This window comes from Maylandia zebra, linkage group LG3 (genome assembly GCF_041146795.1).
Source record: "Maylandia zebra isolate NMK-2024a linkage group LG3, Mzebra_GT3a, whole genome shotgun sequence".
Lineage (NCBI taxonomy): Eukaryota > Metazoa > Chordata > Actinopteri > Cichliformes > Cichlidae > Maylandia > Maylandia zebra.
The window spans coordinates 61,359,752-61,374,927 of record NC_135169.1 but is presented as its reverse complement, the minus strand read 5'-3'; the positions used below and the strand labels follow the sequence as shown (position 1 = coordinate 61,374,927).

The following is a 15,176-nucleotide window of genomic DNA, read 5'->3' as shown; positions in this document are numbered from 1 at the left end:
CATTATTGCATGCTTCCCTTTGTTGCCAGTTACCTTGTCTGGAAGAGCTCCGCTGACGCCTAGTGGCAGGAACTTGTACTGCGTTCTGTGGTCGAGGCGCGTGTGCCCTGTTGGTGGCTGCAAAGCGACATTCTCTGGACCAGTGTCCTACCATTCCACAGCAAAAACACACGTCTCTACTTTTATCTTTCCGTCCTCTGAAACTTCCTTGCTGTGCTGGAGCGGGTAATCCTGCATACATTAGTTTCTCACTTTCCTCTGAGCCTTCTACATCAAAATTCAACTTTATCTGAACACTTTTAGCTTTCGTGGTAGTATCTGCACTGGCCTTCAGTTTTACTGACCTGTTTTCTGGCGATAATCGTTCGGGATAGGGCTCCGGAAAGAGATTAGAAGGCATTGTACTTACAGTCCGTAAGTTGTAAACAAAGTCAGTCACATAAGCACTTCCGCATGTTCTGGATACGTGATCATGGACGTCTTCACCGATTCGCGGACGTAGGTTACACGTAACCGGAAATGGGAGTTGTACTGAGCCGTTATTTGAGACTTTATTTTGTATTTTATTAATTTTTGGTTTTACAGGTACTTTAGATTTTTTATCGGACCTGTCTGTGGTCTTTGAATTATTCTGACCCATGTTCAGTGATTTCCAGAGGGGTTTACACGCTAGGAGGATTTAGGTTAGTATTTTCGCTGCGGCACAGCTGAGGTCACTTTAAATTTATTGCTAGCAATTTTTTGTTTGTGTGAGCAACTCTCACTTAACAACAGGCAACTCCCTGTGTCTTTCTGCTTTTAATTTACTGCTTTTAACCCTTGAGACCCGTGTTTTTTCTTTTTTTTTTTTTTTTTTTTTTTTTTTTTTTTTAAAGAAAAATTAAACAATTAATTATTATTATTATTATTATTTTTTACGTATAAATGTGTTGTGTCTTTCCACTTGATTATAACTGATTTATTTATAACATTTTATATAAAAGAAAATTGTTTGATAGCGTTAATTTGGAAAGCCACAACTCTAGCGGGTCCACCAACACCACACAAGGGTTAATTTACTTTATTCGGGGACTGAGGAAGTCAGTCAGTGTATCTCTCTGGATCACTAAGTGAAACTTCGTCAGCATATCCCGTTTTTTTTATGGATCGATCACTGAGAGAGGTATAATAGGTCTTTATATAAATATGAAAGACGCATATTTACCTTCTGTCAGCAATCCCACTTCTGACACCAAAATTGAAGGAAATTGCCTTCCCGGGTTTCCTCCGTGGCGTGAGCGATAAGCAGAGTTCTGTCCTTTCCTTCTAAGATTCCTAATTATTTAAAGTAACACTCAGGTATGCCATTCAGCGTGTTAGTACGAGCTCGGGAGCAGCTTGGGAGAACAAGAAAACAGAGACTGCTTTAGGTTGCCTTCCCAATCGACTCAAAGGTTTATTTGATACACAGCAGTTTATATAGATGAAAAAAGGTTCGTGTGTCAGCTTTCCCAGTTCAAACCGGTACAGACCAAATAAGGAAACGTCTTCCTGCCTTGTGAGCCAAGAAGTATCCTGTGTGTAGTTTATCAGTTCAGCTACAATTTATGATCATCCCAGCAAAATACACTCCTAGACATAGAATACAGAGTTCTTTCATCAGTGAATTCTGAAACAAACCACCTAGCCTTTAACGAGCCTTTTCCAGGAGATAAAGAAAAAGGGAGGATGGGAGTAAGGAAGTGGTCTCATCTCTGTGGTGTTTTCGACCTTGAGGTACCAGCCTGTAAGTCTTACACATTAATTCTTGGGTCACAGAGAAAGAGAAAAACAACTAGTATATGGGCCTTATTGAGTAACAGTTTTCCTGTATAAAACAATATCCTGTAAATGCTTACCGTGGTATCAAAATAACATAACAGTCTCTCATCTTGATTACACGAAGTAATTTACAATTGCTACTCTGAAATATGAATTAAATCTGTAATAATCACATACATGTAATAGAATGTTAATAGTACATTTCCCTTTTTTAGGAAATGACCTGTATGTATCTGTGTGAAATCAATAAAAGGATCAGGTGCTGCATTGTCTTTAGTTACATTGATGTTATTTATTTATGGTGAAACAGTGGTGGAATATCGCTGTTGCTTTCGTATGAATGACGCGGACATACCTGCGTGGCCGCGATCTAATCCTGTTTACATAAAGTAAACCTGCTCCCGAGCAGGTTTACGCTTACGGCTCTGTTGCTATGACAGCAAGTCCCGGATGAGCTTCGGGGAACCGACTGATCCAGGATCACGCGAAATCGTCAACAATCTAATCCGGCTAACCTACTTAGCGAGGTACGAAGAACGGGCCCCTGGTCCTGCCTATGTTTGTCTTCCTGTTCCTTGAGTTGGTGTTGAGCTTCTAGGAGCTGTTGTTGGAGTGTTCCTATTTGCTCTTGTTGAGTCTTGTATTGGAATTCAAATTGAGCCTCCTTCAGACCTACACAGTCCGTGTACGAAGCCTCTGTGGACACGACTTAAATACACAGGGGAATTACACACAGGTGGTGGACACAGCTGGGAATAATCAACAAGACGAGACAGAGATAAAACTGAACACTCACATGAGACGCAGACCTTCACAATAAAACAGGAACAAGAAACCATCACACTAAGACGCAGACTCGACATAGAGAGAGAGACAGAAAATGACACATGGAACTAAACTAAACCTGCAAAAACATGACAACTCAAAATACTGGGTCAAACTGACCCAGAACCGTGACAGATTTTCTATAATGTTTTGCTTGAGCATGTCCTGCTTTTCTGTAATGTTATTTCTACAGTTTTAGCAGTTCTTCTCGAGGGAAAGAGAAAGATGTAAAAATCTTATACGTTATATATGTTAAATAACATGTGTAGTGCTCACATGTAATGCAGATGTTAGCTTTGATCTAACCAATGAATCCTGATTGGATGTTGTTAGCGTTAGCACTTGTGTTTGCTTCCCTGCTGTACAACAGCATTACCAAAATACAACTGAAGAAACAAACTCAGTTATGAAAAGTTTGTGTTCAGTTTGCAGTCGCTGAAAATAATTACACCTTTGGGAATGACATGGAAATGCTCCCACACTAAAGATTGGGTTTTGTTTTGGGGATTTTCCATCTTAATTTATCTGTCTTATTTGGCTACATCTACGACACTGCTATGCTCTCTCTTGCCTATGTTTTCGTGGCTGCTGCTATCTGTATTTTTATATATATATATATATATATATATATATATATATATATATATATATATACATATATATATATATATATATATATATATGCAATGAAAATTCCCGTCTCGCCCCTCCCGGCAGTCTGTATACTTTAAGCTCGGGTAGTTTTTACACAGGATACGGGAGGATTATTGAGAAGAACCTAAGCAAACACATGACAAGTTTTCAACAGGAATGAATGACAGTAAAAATGTTACCTCACAGATCGTTTTCATGCCATCAGTAATGAGCTGGTTTCAGCTGGACTGGACACACTCAAATGGCAAAGAAGGTTGTGTAGCCTTTGCAGAGAAGATGAAATGCATTCATGTAAATCAAAATGCATCTTTTAATTGAGGTAGAGGTTTGTCAGAGATATTATTCTCATAATGTACCTTTGTCCCAGCTGATTACCTTCATTAAACAGCAGGTTGCAAAAACCTCTTGTGTACCTCTTTTCAACCACTGGGAGGCGCTACAGCTTCATTCCTGTCACACTAAGGCAGCGGTAGGGAACTCCAGGCCTCGAGGGCCGGTGTCCCTGCAGGTTTTAGACGTTCCCTACCCCTGCACTAAGGCCTTTGAAATCTTCATTAACACTGAGTTTGAAATTTCTATCAGTCGAATGCAAAGGAGTCCTGTGGTTGTAGGACAGAGGTAGGGAACGTTAATCTGCCATCATTTAGATTATATGACAACATATATGATTATATGACAAGGGAAAGCTGTGATGAGAGGTAAAATAATTTCTTTGTCATCACACAAAAAGAAAGAAGAAAACAAAAATATTCAGGAATTAGAAAAAAACATCAAATCACTAGAAGAAGCCTACGCGTCCTACCAAGATCAGGAAACATTGAACAAAATATGCAAAACAAAACTAGAATTAAATGAAACTATTAATAAAAAAACACAATTCCTTATACAAAGACTTCGCTTGCAGAATTTTGAACACAGTAACAAATCAGGTCGATTTCTAGCTAACCAGCTAAAAATAAATAAAGAAAAAACAACTATATGTGCTGCTAAAGATTTATCGGGGAACACAATATATGATATGGAAGAATAAACAACATTTTTAGGGATTTCTATGAAACTTTATACTCACCACAAATAAACCCATCTAAAAATGAAATTGATCTGTTTCTTGACAACGTAACTCTTCCAAAATTACTAGACAGTCAAGCAATGGAACTGGATTCGCCACTGACGCCAAGTGAACTCCAGGAAGCCCTGATAAGTATGCCCAATAATAAGGCTCCAGGTCCAGACGGCTTCCCTGCAGAATTCTACAAAGAATTCTGGACAATTTTGGCACCAGTATTCCACAGCATGTTGCAGGAAATCGAGGAAAAGGGCAGACTACCACCAAATATGAATTCTGCCAACATTAGTCTCCTGCTAAAACCAGGCAAAGACCCTTTATTTCCCTCAAGCTATCGTCCAATTTCTCTTTTAAATGTAGACCTTAAAATAATCTGCAAAGCTCTCTCAAAGAGATTAGAGAAAATGACCCCCCTCTTAATTCATCCTGACCAAACTGGTTTCATAAAAGGTCGGCACTCCTCAACAAACACTCGTAGATTACTTAATTTAATAGACTACTCATACGATAAAAACATCGAAACCATAATATTATCTCTAGATGCAGAAAAAGCATTTGACAGAGTTAATTGGAAATTTTTATTCGCAACTTTACACAAATTTGGTTTTGGAAACTCTTTCATAAACTGGATAAGAATATTATACAATTCCCCAACGGCTCGTATCAGAACAAATGACCAGACATCCTCCAGCTTCTGTCTCCTGAGGGGCACCAGACAGGGATGCCCACTCTCCCCTTCACTTTTTGCAATTTTTATCGAACCTCTAGCAGCAGCATTTAGACAGGCTACAACAATTAAGGGCATAAAATGTAAGAACATAGAACATAAAATCAGTCTCTATGCGGATGATGTGTTGCTTTTTCTGCAAAACACACAAACCAACCTCTCTGAGGTAATTACTTTAATAAACTGGTTTTCAAGAGTTTCAGATTATTCAATTAACTGGCCAAAATCTACAGTTCTCCCCATTAACTGCTCCTTCCATAATTCTTCCTCTGCCTCACTGCAATCCGGAAATATTAAATATTTAGGTATTAATGTCTCTCCTAAGCTTTCAGACTTAACTAAACTAAACCACATCCCACTTCTAAAGAAAGTAGAAGGCGATCTGACTAGATGGAAATCTTTACCCATATCACTCATGGGAAGGGTCGCCACTATAAAAATTATGATCTTGCCAAAAATAAATTACTTATTTTTGATGATCCCTAACAAACCATCACAGATCTCTGGATTCATATATTTCCAAATTCCTTTGGAAAGATAAACCCCCGCGTATTAGCTTAAAAACGCTACAAAGAACCAAGGATAGAGGAGGATTAGATCTGCCTAATTTTCACCAATACTTCTTAGCCAACAGGCTTCAGTTCATCTCAGAATGGTTAAAACATACCTTCTTAGTTGAGCCCTGGCTAGATGTTGAACAGGCACTATGCAAGGATCTAGAGATTTCAGACCTACCATTTATTAGCTCAAACATCAAAAGACATGAATGCTTTAAAAGTATCAACATCAGCTTTTCTCTAACAGCATGGTGGGAGTTTCTAAAAATAACGGAGTCTTCATTAATCCCATGCAAACGTACACCTATCTGGAATAACCCTGACATATTACAAAACAATAATATGATTAATTTCCCAGAATGGAGTTGTAAAGGAATTAAATACTTAGAACATATATTAGAGGGAACAGAATGTATTCCATTTGACAGACTAGTTGAACAATATGGGATCAACAAGACAAGGTTTTTAGAATATCAACAAATTAAATCCATAGTAAAAAAGAAATTTAACCTCAGTCAAGTTGAATTACAAACACCACTAAGTGCGGCACATTTTCTTACTCTTAAATCCCCCAAATTATTATCTAAAATATACAGAACACTTTCTAAATTAGATGAATCAATATCCCTTCCTACTGCAAAGTGGGAAGCAGATTTATCAGTCAACCTAGACCAAAACTTCTGGTCTCAGATTTGCTTAAAAACTTTTAAATTAATTAAAAATCCCAGTCTGCAATTAATACAATACAAAATACTTCATAGAGTGCACTATACAGGTCATCGGATGTTCAAGATGGGCTTTACATCTTCCAACAACTGCTCACACTGTCAAGGCAATACACCAGACAATTACATCCACGCTCTTTGGTTCTGTCCACCAGTGCAAAAGTTTTGGCGCGAGATATGTGAAGACTTATCAAAGTGTCTGAAATGTAACATTCCAACCTCCCCCTTAGTGTGTTTGTTGGGCAGCTTAGATAATATCACTTCAGAAAAGAATATAGCCCATATGATCTTCACCGCCCTATGCATAGCCAAGAAAACAGTCCTCATGAACTGGAAAAATAAAAATAATCTTAATTCTAACCAATATAGAAATTATCTATTAGATTACATTAGTCTTGACACAGCCTCTGCCACCACATTAGATCAATTGCTCTGGGCCCCTTTTATCAGCTCCATCACCTAGTGGGGGTGGGGGGTCATAGTTTGGTCCCGCCTTCACTGTTGTGATTGGTGAGGGGGTAGGGACAGGCTTAGGGCGTCGGGTGGTTCCCCGGAGGCATCTTCCTTGGGGGGCTCAACCCGGGGTAGCGGTCACGTCCGGTTGAGGGCTCTGTTGGCTCTCAGGTGACTGTTTCCTCGCGGCTGCGTGCAGCGGGGCTAGGGGAGGGTCTGTGCTGACGGACGTGGGTTACTGACCTGGCAACCTGGCTGCCCCTGGGTGGGTCCGGGATGGGCGTGAGGTTCTGGGGGCGCTCCGTCTCTGGGCTGGGGCCCGGGCCGGGCCTCGGGGGCTTGGGTCCTGGTTGGTGTGTTGCCGGGGTTGTGGGCGGGTGGGTGCATGGGGGCCCGGCCCTGGAGCAGGGTGCCGCCGATGCGTCGAGCCGCCTGGGGGGCTCTTCAACTGGTGGGGGGATGGTCACATCTTGCAGGAGCTTTCTTCTCTTCAGGAACTCTCTGCAGGAGGGGGAGATACAGGAGAGGTGGAGGAAGATCTCAGCCTGGGCGTTTACCGTCTTATGTAGTCTGGAAGATGTGTGGTTGGTGGGGTGGGTGCAGTTTTCTCTGTGGTGGGGTTGGGTGGACTGTCCAGGGCTCTGTGGAGCCGGGGGGCGCTACTGCACTGGGCCCTGGTCTGATGGGCCTGGGCCCCCCTTCCCTGGCGGGTCGCGGAGGGTGGGAGTGCCTACTGGGGTCAGCGGGGGAGCTGGCCCCAGGGAGGGGTTACCTGCCCCTCCCTTCCTTCCCTCCCCATCTCCACCTGCCTCCCTCTTCCCGCTCCTCCACAACCACCCACACATGCAGGGCCTTGGAGTGGGGGTATGTCACCAGGGTGCAGAGGAGGCTACCCCCCCCCCCCCCCCCCCCCGTCCCCTTCTGGCTGCCTCTGCCTCAATTTTATCCCACAACTTAGACATTCACATTATTCACACTCTCATTACACATACATATAGGATCTTGGGGGTGGGCACAATCACGGAGTCCAAATCACCATCAGGGTGTATACCTCACCCCTGACGTCGTTGCCCACCTCTCAATTTTAAATACACTTAGTCATTGAGGGTTAGCAGGAGGGACTATGCGCTTACCTGCTGCTCCTTGGCAGGTAGCTCCATGCCCTCCTGGGTTTTAATTGCACCTTAGAACACATATGCATCAACACTACAATGAGCGGGTGGAGGGAGGTTTGGAGTCTTCTCCCACCCCCATTCTCTGCGGCCTGCTGGAGCGGGAGGGCTAGTAGGAGGAGTTGGCCGTCCGACTGCGGTCTGGGGTGTGGGGCCTCCCTGCTGCTGCGGAGTCGGGGTGGTCTGCCTCTCCCCACCGCAGGGAAAAGGGTAACACCACCTGGGTCTGGGTGCAATTCCCCCCTCCAGGGGCAAGGGTACCTAGACCCGGTTTGTAGAGTACGCTTGGGGAGTGTGATTGTGTGTACAGCGTCTCTTTATGTCTGTCTCCACGTTGGTTGAGTGTGGAGTGAGTGCATATGAGAGCATGAGGGTGGGAATGGATGTTTGTGTCTGTGTGTGCCTGTATGTCTGTGTCTATATGTCAGGTTGGGTATCAGACGCCACCTCTCTGGGGACACCTCAGGCCCTCCAAGGTTTGGAGGCCTATCTCCACCCACCACCACTTCCCCTGCCGGTGGCGGACTCCCTCAGGTGTCGGTGTGTTGGTGGTTCTTTGTGTCTGGGGGTGGGCGTCCGGGTACACACCGGCTCACTCCTTGGCGGCCGCTTGTCGGGGCCTGGGGCCTGGGGCTCGCTCGGGCCCCTTTGGAGGTGGGGTGCCCCCGGCCTCTCGGCCTAGGGCTCGGTCACTCAGGCGCAGCTGGGGGCCGGCGGAGCTCACGGGCGCGTCACTGCAACTCCCCCTGACTTCTGCTCCGCGGCTGCTGGGCGAGCCCTCATCTGGGACTCTCCTCAGCTCTTACTGGGACAGTGGCGCGGCTGCCCCTCTGTTGGTCTTCCATGGTCTCTTGTGTTCTGGGGGCCTCTGGATGTCTGGAGTTTTGATCTCCTCCATACCCGCTTCACACCCTGGAGGACGGGGCTGTGGCCCCCCCACACTCCCTAGCAGATCATTACATGGAGAAACCTTTGGAATGCAAGCATGCTGATCCACACAGGTATGCACACATGGGTATTCACAGACACGGACTAAAGCTTTCTTGGCTGCTGCCTCAAAGCACACTGTGCGCTGTCTATCTTGCGTGCTGCACAATATCGTTTATTATTTAGTAAATATTGATATCTATGACTAGCTAGTTTATTGTGATGGTGCTTTGTTTTCTCTATTATTATGTTGCTCTTTGTTGTTTGCTGTCTCCTCTGTTTGTTTTTTTTGTTTGTTTGTTTTTTTTTTTTTTTTCTCCATACAGGTGACCCAGGAGTTCTTTTTTTTTTCTCTCTCTTCCCCCCCCTTCTCACCGTCTCTTCTCCTCTTTGGTTTTCTTTCTTTCTCTCCCCCTCTCTCTCTCATTCATTCCCCCTGTCCTATTTATTAAAAAAAAAAAAAAAAAAAAAAAAAAAGATTATATGACAACAACCTTCAAATCTGAAGTCTCAGAAATCTGCTTCATGTACAAGTTCCTCCAATAATCAGGGCTAATATCACCAAATTGTACATAAACAGACTTTTACATGTTAAATATTTCTCAAATATGGGGAAAAAAACAATATAAAATACTATATTATTAACAAAATATCTTAAGATACAGCTACAAATTGCTTGAAACATTTGCAATGAAATATATAAAACAGCTTTATTGTCAGTGAGGACAAAGTTATAGTGATGCTGTGCTGGAGTGTTCAAAAGAAGACAGAGACATGAAGTATAAATATTGTATAATATTAAATATAAGAAAGAACAAAGTTATAAAAACATTAATAATTGAAATCTGCAACAATATTCACATAAAGTGTAAAATACAGAGTTAACTGTTTAATAGGTAAAGTTTAGGTCTTGCAGTCGAACAATGATCCCAAACACAGCAGCAAATCTACAGCAGAATAGCTGAAAAGCAAAGTCCAGACCTCAACCTGGGACATTCAGAGAGCTGTGCTTAAATAAATGCCCACAAACCTCAAAGAACTGAAGCAACGTTGTAATGAAGAGTGGGCCAACATTCCTCCACAACAATATGAGAGACTGATAAAGTCAAGCAGAAAACAATTAGCTCACATTTGTGCTGCTAGAAGTGTTTCTAAATGGCCTGCATTTGTATAGCGCTTTTCTAGTCCATAGGACCCCAAAGCGCTTCACACTACATTCAGTCATTCACACACACACATTCACACACATTCACACACTGGTGATGGCAGCTACATTGTAGCCACAGCTGCCCTGGGGCGCACTGACAGAGGCGAGGCTGCCGGACACAGGCGCCACCGGGCCCTCTGACCACCACCAGTAGGCAAACACGGGGTTAGGGTTTGGCATGCAGCCAGGAGGCAGCCTGGGATCGAACCACCGACCTTCTGATTAGTGGCTGACCTGCTCTGCCACCTGACCCCATGTTTCTAGTTATTCACAGGACTGTAGTTTGAATTTAAAGAAATGTGAAAGTGCACTGAAATTAACATAAAGTTATTGCAATTTTAATTTAATTAAAATTTAATTTAATTTAAATAAAAAACAAAGTAATTGAGATCTCTCAGTCTGGAGATGCAACGTCAAGATGAACAGAATCCAGTTTCTGGGATCCTGAAGGAGAATGTCTGGCCATCTGTTCACGACCACAAGCTGAAGTGCACTTGATCCAAAGCACACCAACAAGTCCACCTCTAAGCAGCTTAAGTAAAACAAAATAAAGACTTTGGAATGGCTTAGCCAAAGTTCATACGTGAATCTGATTGAGGTGCTGTGACCTTGGAAAGGTGGTTCATACTCAAAAACCCTCCAGTGTGGCTGAATTACAACAGTTTTGCAAAGATGAGTGGGCAGAAATTCTTCCACCACCTCGTAAAGGACTCATTGCCAGTTATCCCAAACGCTTTATTGCAGATGTTTCTACTCAGGGTGGCCCAACCAGTTATTAGGTTTAGGGGGCAATCACTTTTTCCACACAGGGCCATAATAATGGCCGCCTTAATAATAAATGCCTTGATTTAGGAACTACTTTTAATGTTTACTTGTGCTATTTTGCAAAAAATAAAATCTCTGCAAAAACATCAAAACTGCTGACCATCTGACCTCAATATGAAATTATTAATCTTTTGACAAAAAACATTTAGATTTGTAAAAATAAAGAAACCATAGAGGAACAAACAATGTTGTTTGCTACGTTCTAACATGGCAATCTAAATAACAGTAATGCAAACATATATATTTATCAATAAAAACAGATCGCCTTTTCACTGTTACAAAAGTCAAGTATATCAATGTTTGTTCAGCTTTCATAAATGTAAGTTTATAAGTACATAGTACATTTTTTGGTAAAGTCCAACTTCTTTTAATACATGCAACACATTTCAGAACATTTGGGACAGAGACAACAAAAGACTGGAAATACTTCGTAAAAATCTGGTGAAACACTTTAAAGCCAGTGGGATTAAATGGGAAACATAAAATTTAATACTAGACAAAGACCGATTGAATCATGAAGCAAAGAATTAATAACTAAATCACAAGTAGAAAATGTTATGCAGATATTATTGGATAGATTTTGGTGTAGAAAAAAATGACAAGAAATGAAAAATGAAAGTTATCTGGTCTTTTTCTTTAAAGAGTAGCCTACTGCAGAGCAGCAACACTGACAAAGACCATCATCACCAATACTGCAGCTAATACAATGATCCAGGAGGAAACTTGAAAAAGCAGGAAAAATGTGACACTGATCAAAATGAATACATCAATTATTGATCAAAGAGAAAATGCATACTACCACAATGCATTGTTATTGCATCTCAGTTTCTCACCATCACTGATAATCTGACGTCTGCTGGACCTCAGGAATCGTCTCCATCACCTCTCTGTGAGGAGCAGAGAGCACTCGTGCTGCACATCCCACCTGTGTGCTGTGTTTACGTGAACCTGAGAGCACAGCTGTAGTGGTGACAGTGAATGTAGCGTTGGTGTTGGACACACTGACAGTGTTGTACTGTGAGAAGCTGAGGTGTTGTTGTGAGACACTGAGTGTTACAGTGGGAGCAGGTCGACCAGTGGCTGAACAGGAAACAACCCACTCTTCAGCAGAGTTTGACTCTCTGACATCAACAACAGGTTCATGCAGCTCTGTGAAGGATCAGGAGATATAAAATAAGGAGTATATTGTTAAAGATACATTGACTTCTAACACATGTAACGCATTAAGGTAAAATTTCTTACCATAAGGATGTGTTACACGATTTATAAACCCCAGTTTGTTAATTATTTGTTCATTATTCATAACTATATACTTAATTTTTTAAAAATTAAGTGTTTTTGGTCAAATGGAATTTCTTTTTGGGTAATTTTAGCCCCTTTTAGCCCTCTGCCAAAATGTTTTAACCTTTCTGTCTCTAACAGTAAAACATCGTTCCTTTATCTTCTGTGTCTGGTGTGTTGGTCAGGATTAGCTAGCTTGGCAAAAAGTTCACATTAAACAAAGTGTGTTACTGTGAGGTGTGTGTTCGTACTATGAGTCACAGCTCGAGTTTTCTTGCGGGTGAAGGTTTTTCACCTCGCTGTCATTCTTGCATAAAAGTGTTTGACCCCTTCAGAAAAAAAAACGAAATTTGGGATTATTTTTTGTTTTGTTCATTGTGTGTATTTGTTTCTACTTTTTACTTTTTCTTTTACTGTGTACAGCACTTTGGTCAACCTGTGTTGTTTTTAGACATGGTTATTGATTGATTGATTGATTGATTGATATGTCTTTTATTAAAATACAGCCTACTCCACATCCTCCAAGTTACAGAGAAGAGGAACCATCTGGGGTGAACTTGTGCACTTGGTATTGGCTGTCATGGTCCCTGTGCCTCTCCGGCTCGCTCATGTTGGCCACAGGTTTGTTTTGTTTTCTCTCCTGCTTCCCTGGGTGGAGCTCATTGTGGGCTCTCACCCTTGGCCCACGTATCTGTGGTGATTTCTACACCTGTTGCTGATCAGGCGGCGTCCCCCTTGCCTATTTAACGCTGCGGCACGGAGTATTCGGCACTGGAATGTTGAACCTCCCATGTTCGTGCTCTCAGCTCTCCTAAGACAAACTCTCTCAGTGTTGTGTGGCGTATTGATCTAATTGGACTCTTTGTGTTTAGATCTCCCCGGAACTGGTGGCGGACCCTGACCTGTGATCCCTGTGTGTGTCAACATAAGTGGAAATTGGAGCGAGAGTGGCTGTGGAGAAGCGAGTGTGCATAAGAAGAGGAGTGGCGGAGTTTGGGCCGAGTGGAGAGCGAGTGTGGATTCCTTCCCCTGGAGCCCTGAAGCCCTGCCCCATTCACTGTATATACACATCACTGTGGTTTCCCTTCTGTGTTAATAAATTGTCAACCCTTTGCTTGCCAGAACGCTGCCTGCGTCTGAATCCATCTGTTAGCCCTGACATTGGATACCTGGAAATCAGTGAAGGGACCATTAATGCTTAAACTTGTACACAGGTTTGAGAGCAACCACCCAAAAGCTTCTGCTAATAAACACTAGTCTGTGTTTGTGATGCAAATGTTTCTGGCTGTGTTCACAAACATTTAGTAAGGTGAGTGAGGAATATTAATACTTATTATTAGATCATTAGCAGACTGTAGAACTTGACTGCACGCCAAGGTGGCAGTTCAGCCATTTGATTCATGTTGCAGCAGCTCATGAGTGAATGAACATCGTGCAATAAAAGTACTTCTAGAAGTAAATTTTTGCAAAAACGTACATTGTGGAGGAATGTAGGGAAGACACGAGGGAGCCCAATATTTTACTCAAACGTTAATCGCTGCATCACACAACTGAACATTCAAAGCGCCAAAACCTAACCCTCTCACTTCCCGTTACACTGGGTACGAGTGGAGCTACCTGGTGGTATGTACTTACATTTATTTAAATTTACTTGAGTAGGGTAGAGTCATGCTAATGACCTAATAATTTTATTCAGGTGTGTTGCAGCAGAGATACATTTAAAAGCTTCAGGACGCTGGCTCTCAAGGCCTGGAGTTTGACACCCCTGCTTTACACAAAGATGGGTTAAATCACAGTGCAAAGAATGAATGAATAAATGAAATATAAACAATAAATAATTATTAAATAGCCTTACACATCAATGTCATTGGTTGACTTTTGAAGTATTTGAATCCTTATTGGGTTCCCTGAGTGACAGAAGGATTAAAACACTTTAAAATCAGTACTGAAAATATGTGCAGACATTACTGGATAGATTTAGGGTTAGAATCAATAAATCACTATCATGTTAAACGCTCTTAGAGTTCAAACCTTCGTAGAAACATAAGTCCAGTATCATGGAATGAAACCTAAAGGTGCATTTGAGGGTGCAAAACGTTTCGTCGGCATTGTTGTGTTTGTTTGGGAGAAAACGTACAAACATACAGTGCAGCACTTCAGAGTTACACTGCTAGCGATCGAAGATTTATGTAAATTCGACAAGCTAAACGCATTCTGTACTGTACAGCAGGAGTCCCCAACCTTTTTGCACCACAGACCACTTTAATGTCAGACAATATTTTCAGGGAACGACCTTTAAGGTGTCGCGGATAAATACAACAAAAGAATAAAAAAAGAAACTGTGGTATTTTGTAAATATAATAATAAACGTGACTTGAGCTGTGCGCCAACAACAATGACAGTGACATCCTCCTCTCTGCTTTTTAATGCTCTCTGGTCGCTATGGTAACGCGTAAATAGTTCTTACAAAATAAGACACACAACTACAACCATACATTTCACACCGGAGGATCAACTCTCGCGGAACGGTACCAAAAGACTCACGGACCAGGACCGGTCCGTGGGCCTATTGGGGACCGCTCCTGTACAGGAGACACTGGATTAGATTGATTGACAATGGTCTACAGCAATCAGAACGCACAACGCGATGTACTGTAAAAAAAATAATAAATCAGCGAAACAGCAAGTGTCACTTTTGGCCACGAACAATTTAGGGGATTTTTCTGAACAAACCCAGAGTGTTAAAAAAACACTTAAAACCATTTTTATTTATCAGCAGCATCAATAGTAACAAAAACGCAATTTAGTTTTCGCTGTCAAAGTCGATTTAACTGAAGTTACGTGTTTCCGGTTACTGTGGAGCTCCACAGCAGCTGCAGCCAGAAGCTGTTTCTACAGGATCCTGATGGACACTCAAAGCTTTTAGAAAATGTTCTCATTAGTTGTTTGCAGCAGAA

The 15,176-nt window shown here is 42.1% G+C and overlaps 1 protein-coding gene across 1 annotated transcript in view; it reads left to right on the top strand.

The window, feature by feature from the left end:
• LOC143416884 (uncharacterized) overlaps positions 1-15,176 on the top strand; it is a 463,686-nt gene that overhangs the window by 319,340 nt on the left and 129,170 nt on the right. The window lies entirely within an intron of this gene.